We start from the raw sequence: 13,071 nt of genomic DNA on the forward strand, positions 1-13,071 counted from the left end.
GGCGGGACTTCCGGCCTCCTCCCTAAGGCGGCCGTTTTAACTGCTCTAGGTCCGTTCAGGTCCGGAGGCCTGTTAGGACTGGGCGATGGGACCGAGAACGTTCGATGGGAGGGACTGTCGTCGCTGCACAGAGAACGGGTCTGAGCTTCGGAGACGCCGCCTGGGGACCGCCTCGCCCGAGTCTCCCCGCCGTTCCTGGGCCCGCCACGCCCAGAGTCGCTGGAGGCGGCGGCGCTGAGGGACCAGCCTCAGGTAAACGTCGTCCTTCGGGTGCGCACTGCCCTCACCCCACCGGACACGAAAGCCCCGAGTGCGAGGCTCCTGCTCATGTGCCCGCAGCCCAGGCCCCGGGCTCCAGGACGGTGAGGCAGTCGTGGGTGGTCCCTGTGTGTGATGGACTGTGTGATGGCGCGTGGGACAGGGTGATGGGCGGAGGGACCCGCAGCTGCAGAGGCTTGGAGGTCGGACTGTGGCGGGAGGATTCAGGAAACCTGGGTGCATCTGATGTCTGCAGGACCCAGACAATGAGAAGCGGAGTCATGCCCGGACTGTCAGGCTGACAGTCTTTGTATCTTTATTGTCGGGACCTAAGAAGGTGTGGGGAGAAGGACATGGCAACCCACTCCAGTATTCTTGCCTAGAGAATCCCATGGACAGAGGAGCCTGGTGGGCTGTTGTCCATGGGGTCACACAGAGTCGGACACGACTAAAGCGACTTAGCATGCATGCATGCATGCATTGGAGAAGGAAATGGCAACCCACTCCAGTATTCTTGCCTGGAGAATCCCAGGGACAGAGGAGCCTGGTGGGCTGCCTTCTGTGGGGTCGCACAGAGTCAGACACGACTGAAGCGACTTAGCAGCAGCAGCAAGAAGGTGTGGAGAGTTTTGAACAAAAAGGGGAACAGGATTTACATTTGCTTTTAAAATGTTTCCCAAGGCTATTCAAAGGAAAAACAGATTTGAGGGGAGTGATGAGAACGCTGAGGCACTAGGAGGTTGAATCTTGTTCAAGGTCACACTGCTGGTAAGGATCGACAAAGTGCACCGAGGTCAGACGACCAAATTGAGGTCACCTGGCTTGGGCTAGGCAAGGATGCATATGGGGTGACATGAGCCTCAACCTTTCTGTCCCCGCTGTTACATTTTTCTAAGGTCTGTCTCTTTCCACAGAGTCCCAAGGCTGCAGAAGTACTTATAGAAACAAAACGGGTATGTAGAAGGTCCTAGTTCCTTTCTGGCTCTAACCCTCACTCACATGTTTTCTGGTTTGTGGAATCCAGGAACTCTTAGGTGCCATCTTCCTAATCCTTGGCTCTGGGCACCCTTGAGAAACCCCATGCCCAGAGTCTTAAGTCCATATTAAAGGTTATATGGTTATATTTCCATTTCTGGCAACCATCGTAAAGTAGTGTGGAAAGTTAACCCAGGAGCTGGTACCACCATGTGCAAATACTTAGTATTAAAATTAAGGTGGGGAAAAAAATAATAAAATTAAGGTGGGGGTGTTGAGGAAGCACAGGTATCCTTATCTGGTATGAACATGAAATATAGGATGAATACCTGAGAAATTGAGCATCTATTCTGGAGTTATTGGGTGGTTTCAATCAGAGGAGGGAGGTGATATTATCAAGGTCTTCAAAAGCTATCTCTGACTGTATGTAGAGTGGAAAACAGACTGTGGGAGTGAGAGGAGTGAGGCAAATCCTGGTAGAGGCTACTGACATAGTCTAGCTGAGAGTTAATGGGCCACAGTTGTGGTTTAGTAGATGAGGTTGAAGTCTGGATGCATGTTCTAAAAAGGGGCAACTAGATTTTCTATTTTGGATGGTGAGAAGTGAAACAGAGAAACCAGAGATAACCCCAGGGTGTTTGGTCTTAACAGCTGTAGGGATGGAAGCTCCAACTGAGATGAGTTGATAGTGTGAGTAATAATCACTGGGTTTATCAGAAGCTTTGTTTTGACCATATTAAGAATCTGAGGTATTTCAGGGACCAGTAAGTGGAGGCATCAAATTGGCAGCTGGACTCACAAATTGGGAAATCGAAAGAGGGATTCAAGTGGAGATATCCAAAATGTGGTAGCTACTATGTGGACCCAAGTGAGTGACCTGTGGTCACATTTAGGAGGTATAATCTTTATGTTACAGTCCTAACGCTGTTCAGGGAATGGGAAGTGGAGGATAGAGGCTGAGCACTGGGGCTCTTGCTTGAGTACCTGAGTGATGGTATTGGGTTTCTTGGTGGCTCAGATGGTAAAGAATCTTCAGTGCAGGAGACCTGGGTTCAACCCCTGGGTCAGGGAGATCCCCTGGAGAAGGGAATGGCAACCCACTCCAGTATCCTTACCTGGAGAATTCCACGGACAGGAGCCTGGCAGGCTACAGTACATAGGGTTGCAGAGTCAGGCACAACTGAGCGACTATCGCTTTCACTTTTCAAATGCAGTTGAGGGAGGTATGTGGCCATAAAGGTAGGGTGTATCAGACATGAGAGCCTGGTAAGTGGCCAAGGCTTCCAAGAGAAGAGTAGATATGAGTTGGGTGCCAAGGCATAGCAGTGATTGAGGCAGGATGACATGCAGACCGGAGCTATTGCTTATTCACTTTACTAGGGACTCAGCAATATTTTGTGAGGACTTTAATGGGGCCTGGAATGATCCATTCAGCCTGGTGGATATGGACAGAGGCAAATATGGTCATTTGTGATAATTAGCAGGATTGGGGTGACTTGAATGAGGGTTAGCTGGACAGAGAAGGCTGTCGTTGCTGAAGGACAGCGAGAGCTGCACAGAAACGGAAGCGGGCCATGGGCATCCAAGATTGACTGGTGGGTTTGTGTGGCTTAGTCTTAGGCAAGGAGCAGCCATACAGGAAGAGAGGCCATAGAAAGCTTAGATGTTTCCACCCTCAATGGGTGCTGTGGGAGGTCTATGCTAGTATTGAATCCTGTCTGAATTTGCTGAGCAAACCTGTGTGCGTTCTGCAAAGTTGTATGTTAAGACCTTAAATGAAGGGTTTCCTGGTGGTCAAGTGGTTAAGAATCCACCTGCCAATGCAGGGGACACAGGTTCGATCCCTGGTCTGGGAGGATCCCTCGTGCCACAAGGCAACCAAGCGGGTGCACCACAACTACTGAGCCCATGCTCTAGAGCCACGAGCTGCAACTGCTGATCCCTGTGCGGTTACACTTCTGAGAGGAGTGGGGTCAAACTGATGAGGTTCACGGACAGTTGTACCTTGATGCTGGAGGACCTGGAACTTAAAACCTCCCTGGGTGAGGTCCTCACACCCACCTCTGTGCCAGATGTATTCCCTGCTCTCTCTTTTCACCCTAGAGCCTGGTCTGCCCTTCCTACATCAGAACCACAGACAGTGCGTCCTTCCCCAAGTCCCTAAGTAGGTGCTGGGGTTGGTTGGATAAGGTGTGTGCACTGCCCTCTTCTCTCCTTGAAAAGCCCCAACTTCTGCTTTCATGAAGCCTCACAAAGAATGATTCAGGGTCAGCCATCTACTGGTCACTGTAATGGATTCTATTTTGCTTGCCCTCTGCCTGACCTGGTGACTTTGTCCAGATCTAAAGCACTCTAGTACCCTAGATCCTATTTCTGTCTTCTAGCTGACATTTCCTCATGCCTGCCTGTGCCAGGATTTGCCATCATTGACATGTTTACTAATTACGTGGACCATGGTCTTTTCTTGCAAGACTCTCTGAAGTTTTCTGTAATAGTTTTCTTTCCTGTGTACTACTGTGTGCTGAGCTATTCTGGCCTAGTACTGGCTACACTTTGTAATGTCTTTCTCTAAGTAATTGCATCACATGGTTGCCATGTGTATTTGCTCATCCCGGGAGTAGAATGGAGTGCATTCAGTGGTTCACAAATGACTGTTCATCCAGTCACAGCAAAATGCATCAGGAGGCTTCTGGTCTTAAATGGCACCTGGGGGAGGGCATGACATAAAGCCTGTGTTCAGATTATAGAAGAAGCTTACTGTGTTTGATTAGTATTTTGTGCCAGTTCTAGCAGCTACACCTCATTTCTGGTGTTGCTTCCCAATTCTTGACATTTTGATGACTTGTCTATTCTACTCGTCTGTTCTACTCTCACATACCATACAGGACTAATCCTCACCTCTCTTGACTCTCACCTGCTTTTCTTACTGCTCCTTCTGCAGTGCTCTCCAATGTTGACTTTTACATATTGTGTCGTGAGGTGTGTACCTATCTTTGAATAGTCCTTGAACACAGACTATTCTATTGCAATTGGATATTTTTGGTCCTGGACTTACCCTTCGACTCTAGTGGTCATGTGTCACCAGCAAACAGGAGCCCTCTGGAAATTACTTACAGATAAACTGGTTGTAGGCCCTGTTCTTCTCCAAATACCCCATCCCGTAGCTGTGTCCTTCACCTTGCAAGGCCTTCCCTTCTGTGCTCTTTATTTCCTAGTACAGCAAAGCGGCCTGACCCTTAGCCTGCATCACCTCCCTGGTCCTGCGGACAATCCCATGGACTTACCTTGAGTTGTGTTCAGGTGGCCTCTCCAACCATGTACTGTGTTATCTAGCGTCATCTACAAGAGTGCATTATAGAAATGTTCGTGGCTCTGCAATGTGAAGAGGCAACAGAGGTTTTCAGAAGGCAGATGGAAGAGCGTAAAACAGAAATACAATGGCATTATAAATTTTAAGTTTCGTAACTGTGTCTAAACACACATCCATTCTTCTGGATTCCACTAAATAGTATGAAGAACAGAGAGAGAGAGAGAGAGAGAGAGAGAATGTCTGACATCTAGAACCTGTCTTGACTTCAGCTCAGTAACACTTCCTCATTTTGCCAGAAGTACATCCATATGGAGAAGATTCCAAGTCTGGAAGCCACTCTAGGTGGCTCATCACTTTCCTGTGTTCCCTTTTCATGGAGCCTGAGTACAAGGTCACTGCATACATTTAGTAAGTTATTTCTGACCAGGTGTGATCTTGGATCAGAGATAGAGAACAAACACGTGGGGTAAAACAGGAAAGAGAAGAGGGACAGAGAGGGGAAATGAGAGAGATGCATTATGGTAGAAATGACACATAAATATCAGGAAGTGGCACAATGCTGAAAATGAGAGACTGTTAAGAGTTATATAGTTTTTGAACATGGAAACACTAACGTATAATATTTTGGGTCAATTAATTCTTAAGGTGTAGAGAATGAGAAGCAGTTCATTAAAAAGAACAAGAAGCAAGCTATAAAGAGTGAAACTATGGTCTAGACTCATGAAAATCCAGCTTCTTAGACAGATGGGAAGGGATGATAAGTCTTCAACAATGAAAATCAAAAATTGACATAACTGAAAGTAAGTAACTGAGGGAAAATACATTTTCTAACACATTTGAAGTGAGATAGTTCTCAAAGGAGAGTAGTCAAAATAGAACTCAAATAAAGGTTTATTTTGCTAAGTCAACAAACTGTCTGCCTTGCTGTCAAGAGAATTGATAGAAGCAGTGTTTGCAAGCAGAGTGGATTCATAAAGAGAGGAAAGTTTCTTCAAAAACAGCAGCAACAGGAACAGCCTGACATTGCTGTGTTGCATGTTGGGGTGTTACTCTATGACTCTATGAATCCCAGTCCATGTGGGCTATAAAACTGGCACTCCCCCTCCATCAGGATATCTGAGGTTCTGTTAGTTCTGTTACTTCTGTTCTGTTAGTTCTGAGGTTCTGTTACTCTACAGAAGAGAAGGCAGGGCTATGCCCTGTGGATCTGAATGTGACTAGACCTCTCTCACACCTTCCTTCTAGAATTATGAGCTTATATCCTAAAACTCTTCTTAGATTCAGTGTACACTTGGATGACAATATTGCACCTTCCTTTCATAAATATGAGATGTCTCTTCCATTTATTTAGTTTTTCTTTGGTATCTTTTATCAGAATTCGGTAGTTTTCTCCATATAGCTCTTGTATATGTTTTGTTAGATTTGTACCTGAGTATTTAATTTTGGGGGATGCTAATGTAAATGGTAATATATTTTAAATTTTAAATTCCATTCATTCACTGCTGACATATAGCAACAACCTTGCTATAATTTCTTACTGGATTGAGAATTTTTGTTGTTGTTGATTCTTTCAGGTATTATACATAGAGACTTTCTTATCACTTGTTTACAGAGACAGTTTTATTTCTCCCTTCCCAATCTATACCTTTTCATTTTATTTTCTTGTCTTACTGAATTAGCTAGGACTTCCAGGACAATGCTGAAAAGCAATGGGTAGCAAGACATACTTGCCTTGTTCCTGATTTTCGTGGAAAAGCTTTGAACTTCTCACAAGTAAGATTAAGCAGCAGTTTGCTTCTAAGTATATATGATCATCTCTGCTTTTGTTTATTTGAAATTAAATGCATCATTTTGAGTAAGATCTTTATTTCACAACCTGATACTTATTATGCTATGTTTATTATGTCTATTTATTGTATTTTTGTAGATTTTCTTCAAATGTTGGATTTTCTCAAATGTTTTTTCTGCATCTATGATATGATCATGTGGTTTTTCTTCTTTTAGCCTGTTGATGTGATTGTTGTTTTTCAGTTGCTCAGTTGTGTCCGACTCTTTGCAGCCCCATGGACTGCAGCACGCCAGGCTTCCCTGTCCTTCACCATCTCCCAGAGCTTGCTCAAACTCATGTCCATTAAGTCGGTGATGCCATCCAATCATCTTGTCCTCTGTCGTCCCCTTTGCCTACCTTCAATCTTTCCCAGCATCAGGGTCTTTTCTAATGAGTCAGCTCCTTGTATCAGGTGGCCAAAGTTAATTTGTATTTAAATATTAAACTAGCCTTGCATACCTAGGATAATTCCATTTGGTTGTGGTGAATAATTCTTTTTACACATTGTTGGATTTGCTTCTGTGCTCATGAGACATATTGGTCCGTAGTTTCCTTGTAATGTCATTGTCTGGTTTTGGTATTAGAGTGATATTGGCCTCGTAGAATGAGTCAGGGAGTATTTCCTCTGCACTTTTCATCTGGAAGAGATTGTAGATAACTGGTATAATATCTTCCTTAAATATTTGGTAAAATTCACTAGTGAATCTCTTTGGGCCTGGTGCTTTCTTCTTTGGAAGGTTAGTAATTATTGATGCAGTTCTTCACTAGAAAGTAAGAATAGACAATCTGAATAAGCCTGTATCATTTAAAGAAATTAATAAATGCTGTAAAAACATTTGAGAAAATCGAACACCCATGCTCTCCTGTTTTCCATTTCATTGGTTTCTATTCTAATTTTTATTTCTTTTTCTGTTTTGGATTTAATTTGCATTTCTTTTTAGAGTTTTCTAGGATGGAAGTTCAGACTAATGATTTTGTATATTCTTTTTATGCTGTAAATTTTCCTCTAGGCACTGCTTTCTCTGCAACCCACAAGTTTTGGTAAATTGTTTTCATTTAGTTTCAAGCAGTTTGAAATTTCTCTTGAGATTTCTCCTGACTCATAAGTGTCCTTGAATTATTTAAAACTATGTTTTTTTCAGCTCCATGTATTTTGGGATTTTCCAGCTATCTTTATCTTTTTGATTTCTACTTTAATTCCATTGTTGTCTGAGATCAGACATTGTGTGATTTCTATTCTTTTAAGTTTGTTAAGGTATATTTTATAGCCCAGAAAATGTGGTAGTGCATATTCCATGTGAGCTTGAGAAGAATATGCAATCTGCTCTTTTTTGATGAAGTAGTCTTGTAGATATCAATTATATTAAATTGATTGAAGGTGCTTTGAGTTTAAATATGTCCTTAACTGATTTTCTGCCTGCTGGAGCTGTCCCTTTCTGGTAGAGGGATGTTGAAGTCTCCCAAATATAATAATGGATTCATTTATTTCTGTTCATCTGGAGCTCTAGCTCCACTTTCACTCTCACAAAGCACAGTTAATTCCTTCTCATAGTTTCCCTCTGAATTCCTCTATATTCTAGCCACAGCAGGAGATTGTCAAGTAGAGAATTTCTTCTCCCACTTCAGATCTGCCTCACTTCCACTTCTGTTTCAGCCAGAAAAAGTTCTCTACGTTAAGAACTCATGTGATTACATTAGGCCAACCTGAATAATCTGTTTTCAAGTCAAACAATTAGCTACTTGAATTACATCTGCAAAATTCTTTTATCTTGTAACATAACGCACTCAGGGGAGTAACTCCAGGGGTCAGAGCCACAGCCATCAAAACTCTGCTAGTCGTAGTCTTTTTTCCTAACTCACTTCTGGTGTTTTATAACACGTTTAAATTTTTATCTTCTCAACCTAAGTCTGAAATTATTTGTATTATATAAATCTACTCACAGTTTATCCACACATCTCAGTCATGGGACAAATATCCATATAGAACTGCAACTACCATTGTTTGGCACAAGTTGACTTAAATTCCAGGTTTTCCATGTTCAATACAGTGCTTAGATTAAGCAGTAGTTTGCTTCTAAGTACATCTGATTATCTCTACTTTTGTTTATTTGAAATTAAGTGCATCATTTTGAGTAAAGTCTTTATTTCGCTTATTTACTTTGATTTTGTGGACTAATCTTTTGCTCTTCTCATGATATTAACTTGGGGGTTACTCTCTGAGTCTGTGAAGAATTGATACTGATGCTGCCTTTGTGTGTAGGTGTTACTTCTGCCCTCCTGACAGGGACCTCACTTGGACAGACCTATCACATAAGCCTAGAATCTACCCAGTATTCTACATGATGAATACTCAGGCAGTGGTGCTTTAGATTTCCACACAAAGGCCTGCACATATACAAAAGCCAAGTTTATAACTGTACAGCGTGATTGTTTACTGTTCAGTGTTGTGGTGTTCTAAGGTAGGAACTGTTGTGGAAACATAGTTTTAAATAAAGTGTCCTGCTAACCCAGAAGACTTCTTCACATAAAAAGAAGAGAGAGAAAACTTTTGTTTTTTTTTTCCTGTTGAAGAAGCATTGAGGCAGAATGTGATATGCATTACAGGCAGTCTAGTAAGGAGATCATGAAGTCAGTAAGGAACCTCATCCTTTTATGTGACCATGCAGTACAATGTGTTACATACATGTTCTTGAGATAAATGAGAACTAGTTCTCCAGTAAGAGGATTTGACAGTACCATTTTTTGGTATCATTCATGCTAAATTACCTTGTAATTGGAGTGACCATTGGTGTTTGCCAAGTGTCTTTATCTAAAGAAAAATACATTTCTTATACCTTTATGACAGGAGGTAGTTTTATAAATTAGAGCCTGGCACCTGCTGAAGTCAGGCTCCTTCTCTCCTATAGAAACTGGAAGATAAGGGCACTCTCTTATGTAATGATTGAATTTAAAAGAGCAATCTCTCAGGTCCTGGAGCAAAAGGTATCCAGAATGCAAATCTGGCAAAAGGCTTATATAGCTTTTAAAAATATATCATAACGGGCAAAGGAAGAAAAGACAAGTTTTCTTAAGTAAATGCCTTAAGAAAAAGTGGATGATCGGTGTTGAAACTCTCCTTTTGCCTCAGAGGATTTATTTTCCTTTTTTTTTTAATTTTAACAGTAAGTTACAAAATTTACTGTTAATTTGAACTTTAAGCTGATCTCCAAAAAATTTATTTGCATTTTCTAAGCATATTGGCTGGGTGAAGTTGCTTTCAAATGGAGAAGAAGAAGTCCTAAAATTTACTGACTTCTGGAAGCTTTAGAAGACTGGAAGAACTGAAGGGATGTCAAGAATTCTGTGTGTACGTAAGATAAAGCCAGGAAAGTATGTGATAACTTCTGACAGGTTTTGATGGAAACACCAAAGGAGAGAGATTTTCCAGAAGAGACATGATGTGTCACTGTGTATTCATGTAGGAGAAATGATAAGATTCCTTAAAAAATTCAATTAAAACAAATTGATTTTATTAAAAATTATTTTTAACCCTTTTAGTTTTAAGTATTAAATAAGTATTTTTAATATAAGTAATGTTTAGCAAAATTTGACAGCCATTAGCACCTAAAAGGAGAAGGCAGTGTCTTCAGAATAATTATTCTGGTCACATGCTCAGCTTAATTGTATCTCTTCTCAGACATCACTGCTAAAACTTCTCTAAGATTTTCACATTTTTAACCATCTACTGATACTTCCTCTCAGACATTTCAGACACAATCTCTGAATCACTACATAGTCATTAATAGCTTTCTGTAATTTGAATTTTATAACTTTTTCCAGGTAATAGTTCCTCATGCAGAGCAGTCTCTGTAATCCAGGGGAAATGATAACGACTTCCCAGTGATGAGATCATAGTTTCAGTTACTCCGTGCAGTTTGGGGTTCAGAACACCTTTTTCATACATGCTCCATCTGTGAATACCACACCTGTTAATCTGTATGAAATCTGCATGTCTTTCATTGTTCTATTTTTGAGAAATTGTCAGACTATCCAAAAAGAAACTAAATGATAAAAATATTATATGCTTGCTAAATTGGACACAATAACTTACTATGCTATTAGAAGTATTTTCTGAAGTGACTATAGAGATCCACCTTTGTACTCCCGCTGACCTACCTGGAGTGTTTTTTCTCTTCTTCCTGACCAAACATACAGAGACTGATCAAACTGAGTCTAACACTTCATAGTGTATAGATTTAATTGCAACATGGTAATGTTTATTTTTCATTATTAGTTTATTTTTATTGAAGTATAGTTTTACACCTGGAACTAATCCAGGTATATAACATAGTGATTCAGTATTTTTATAGATTATACTCCATTTAAATGTATTAAAGACAAGGCTTCCCTGGTGGTCTAGTGATTAAGAATCCTAGAAGGCAATGGCAACCCACTCCAGTCCTCTTGCCTGGAAAATCCCATGGACGGAGGAGCCCTGGTAGGCTGCGGTCCATGGGGTCGCTGAGGGTCGGACACGACTGAGGGACTTCACTTTCACTTTTCACTTTCATGCATTGGAGAAGGAAATGGCAACCCACTCCAGTGTTCTTGCCTGGAGAATCCCAGGGACGGGGGAGCCTGGTGGGCTGCCGTCTATGGGGTCGCACAGAGTTGGACACGACTGAAGTGACTTAGCAGCAGTAGCAGCATGAAATGTTTATTAGCTTCTGCTACCAGCGGACACATTTTGTATCTGAAGGACTGGGAATGATATGTGTACTTGGTTCTGTGTCCTCTGAGAACTTCAGAAATGGTACAGGTAGCCTCAGGCAGCATGATGAAGTTCACAGAAACTTGGGTGAATGTCTTCAGACAACACAACATCCCCTAGAAGTCCTGAGATCTGCCCCTTTAAGAACGAACAAGAGGCTTCTAAGTCCTTGGATGGGTGAACTCCATTTCCCAGCGCCCCTCCGGTCTAAACTTGTCAGGGTGCAAAGGGGTGGGGTGAATTACCCCCAAGCGTGAGAACTACATTACCCAGAATACTCTGCTGAGCAGCCTAGCTGAGCCAATGAAGGCTCAGAACAGAGGCGTTTCCGTGCGTGTCTCCTAGCGAGGGGCGGGGCTTCCGGCGTCCTCCTCCGGGCGGTCATTTTGGCTGCTCGGGTGTGTTCGTCCAGATAGAAGTTCCGGAGCCGTGAGACGGGGCCGACGGGACAGGACCGAGAAAGCGTCAGAGGAGTCCCGCTGCACAGAAGCGAGTCTGAGGTTCGGCCGCAGCACCGCGAGAGATGATTCGCACCAGGGCCGGTTTAAGACCCGCCGGCCCGCTCCCGGACCCACTCCGCCCAAAGGCCTGGATGGCTGCGGCCGCTCGGAGGGACCCGCCGCAGGTAAGCGCTTGTCCTCGGGCCCTCCCCGCCCTCACCCCACCAGACACTAACGCCCGGAGTGCCCTCGTCCCTGCAGCCCAGCCCCCGGTGTCCGGGACGGTGAGGCGTTAGTACACGTGCTCTTGTTTCTGACAGTGGTTGTGAATAAACATTTCAGTTTTCCAGTTTAATCTTACTATCTGGGGTGTGATTAGATGAGGGAGAGGGATACAGGCAGAGGAACCGGGATGTACCAAGGCCTGGAGCTGCGACTGAGCTCTGGGAATTCGGGAAATCTGGGCTCCGTTGTGCCTGGCGAGGAACAAAGTTTGCGGCGGAGTTACTCCTAGAATAGCAGGCTGAGGGCTCTGCATATATTCTCAGAAATTGTAAGAGCTGTGGGAAATTTTAAACCAAACTACGTTAGGTTTTCAAAAGTCTTCCAAAAGCTGTTTAACAGCCTTTGGATAACCAGACCGAGGAGGAGGATGAAGACGTTGGGGCACCAGGAGGTTGGATCTTTGTTCAAGCACACAGAGCTAGTAAGGTGAGACACTGAGGCACATAAGTTAGGCATTCAGCCCAAGGGCCAGGCGTGCGCGCATAGCGGCCTGAACCCCGTGAAACCTGACATTGTATTCATTCATCTGTAGCCTGTGTCTTAAAACATGACTGCAGAAACGTTTGCGGGACCTGTAGGTACGTGTAGTGTGTCCCAGACTGCTATTGTTCCCTTCCCCAACCCATATATTCTCTGCATTGTGGTGACCCGGGATTCTTTTTATACATTGCTTATTTATGGCTGTGCTGGGTCTTCCTTGCTGCGCAGGCATTTCTCTAGCTGCCCTGAGTGGGGGCTACTCTTTCCGAGGTGTATGGATTTTTCATTGTGGTGATTTCTCTTGTGGAGCATGGGTTCAATAGCTGTGGTGCATTGTCGTAGTTACTCTCGCAGCTTGTGAATCTTCTCAGACCGGGGATCGAACCTGTGTCCACTGCTCTTGCAGGCAGATTCTCATCCCCTGCAGCACCAGGGAAGTCCCTGCCGTGGAATTCTTTAAGGACCTAAACCTAGGGTCCTGAGTCTACCAAAGATGGTATAGAAGTGTTTGCATTTCTGGCACCTAATGTAAGTGGATGTGGAAATGTTATCCAAGTACCAGGATGTGAAAGTGCTTAGAGGTAGAGCTGAGGTGGGATCATTAAGATCTTTCCATTAGGTGGGAAGAAGGAGCAAGAGAACAGAATTCAGCACTGGAACGGCTGCCTAAGAAATTGGGTATCTGTTCTGGAGGTGATAGGAAGTTTGAATCAGAAGAGGGGGAATGACCTTGCCTAGCTCCATT

General features: G+C 43.4%; 1 long non-coding RNA gene across 1 annotated transcript; it reads left to right on the top strand.

Moving 5' to 3' along the window:
• Nucleotides 1-264: 264 nt before the first annotated feature.
• On the top strand, nt 265-10,768 carry LOC105001406. Its single transcript, XR_826864.1, has 3 exons — nt 265-362; nt 1,173-1,211; nt 9,604-10,768. It is a non-coding gene; the product is annotated as an uncharacterized LOC105001406 (long non-coding RNA).
• Nucleotides 10,769-13,071: the final 2,303 nt, after the last annotated feature.

This window comes from Bison bison, unplaced genomic scaffold (genome assembly GCF_000754665.1).
Source record: "Bison bison bison isolate TAMUID 2011002044 unplaced genomic scaffold, Bison_UMD1.0 scf7180017864383, whole genome shotgun sequence".
In the NCBI taxonomy this organism is placed as follows: domain Eukaryota; kingdom Metazoa; phylum Chordata; class Mammalia; order Artiodactyla; family Bovidae; genus Bison; species Bison bison.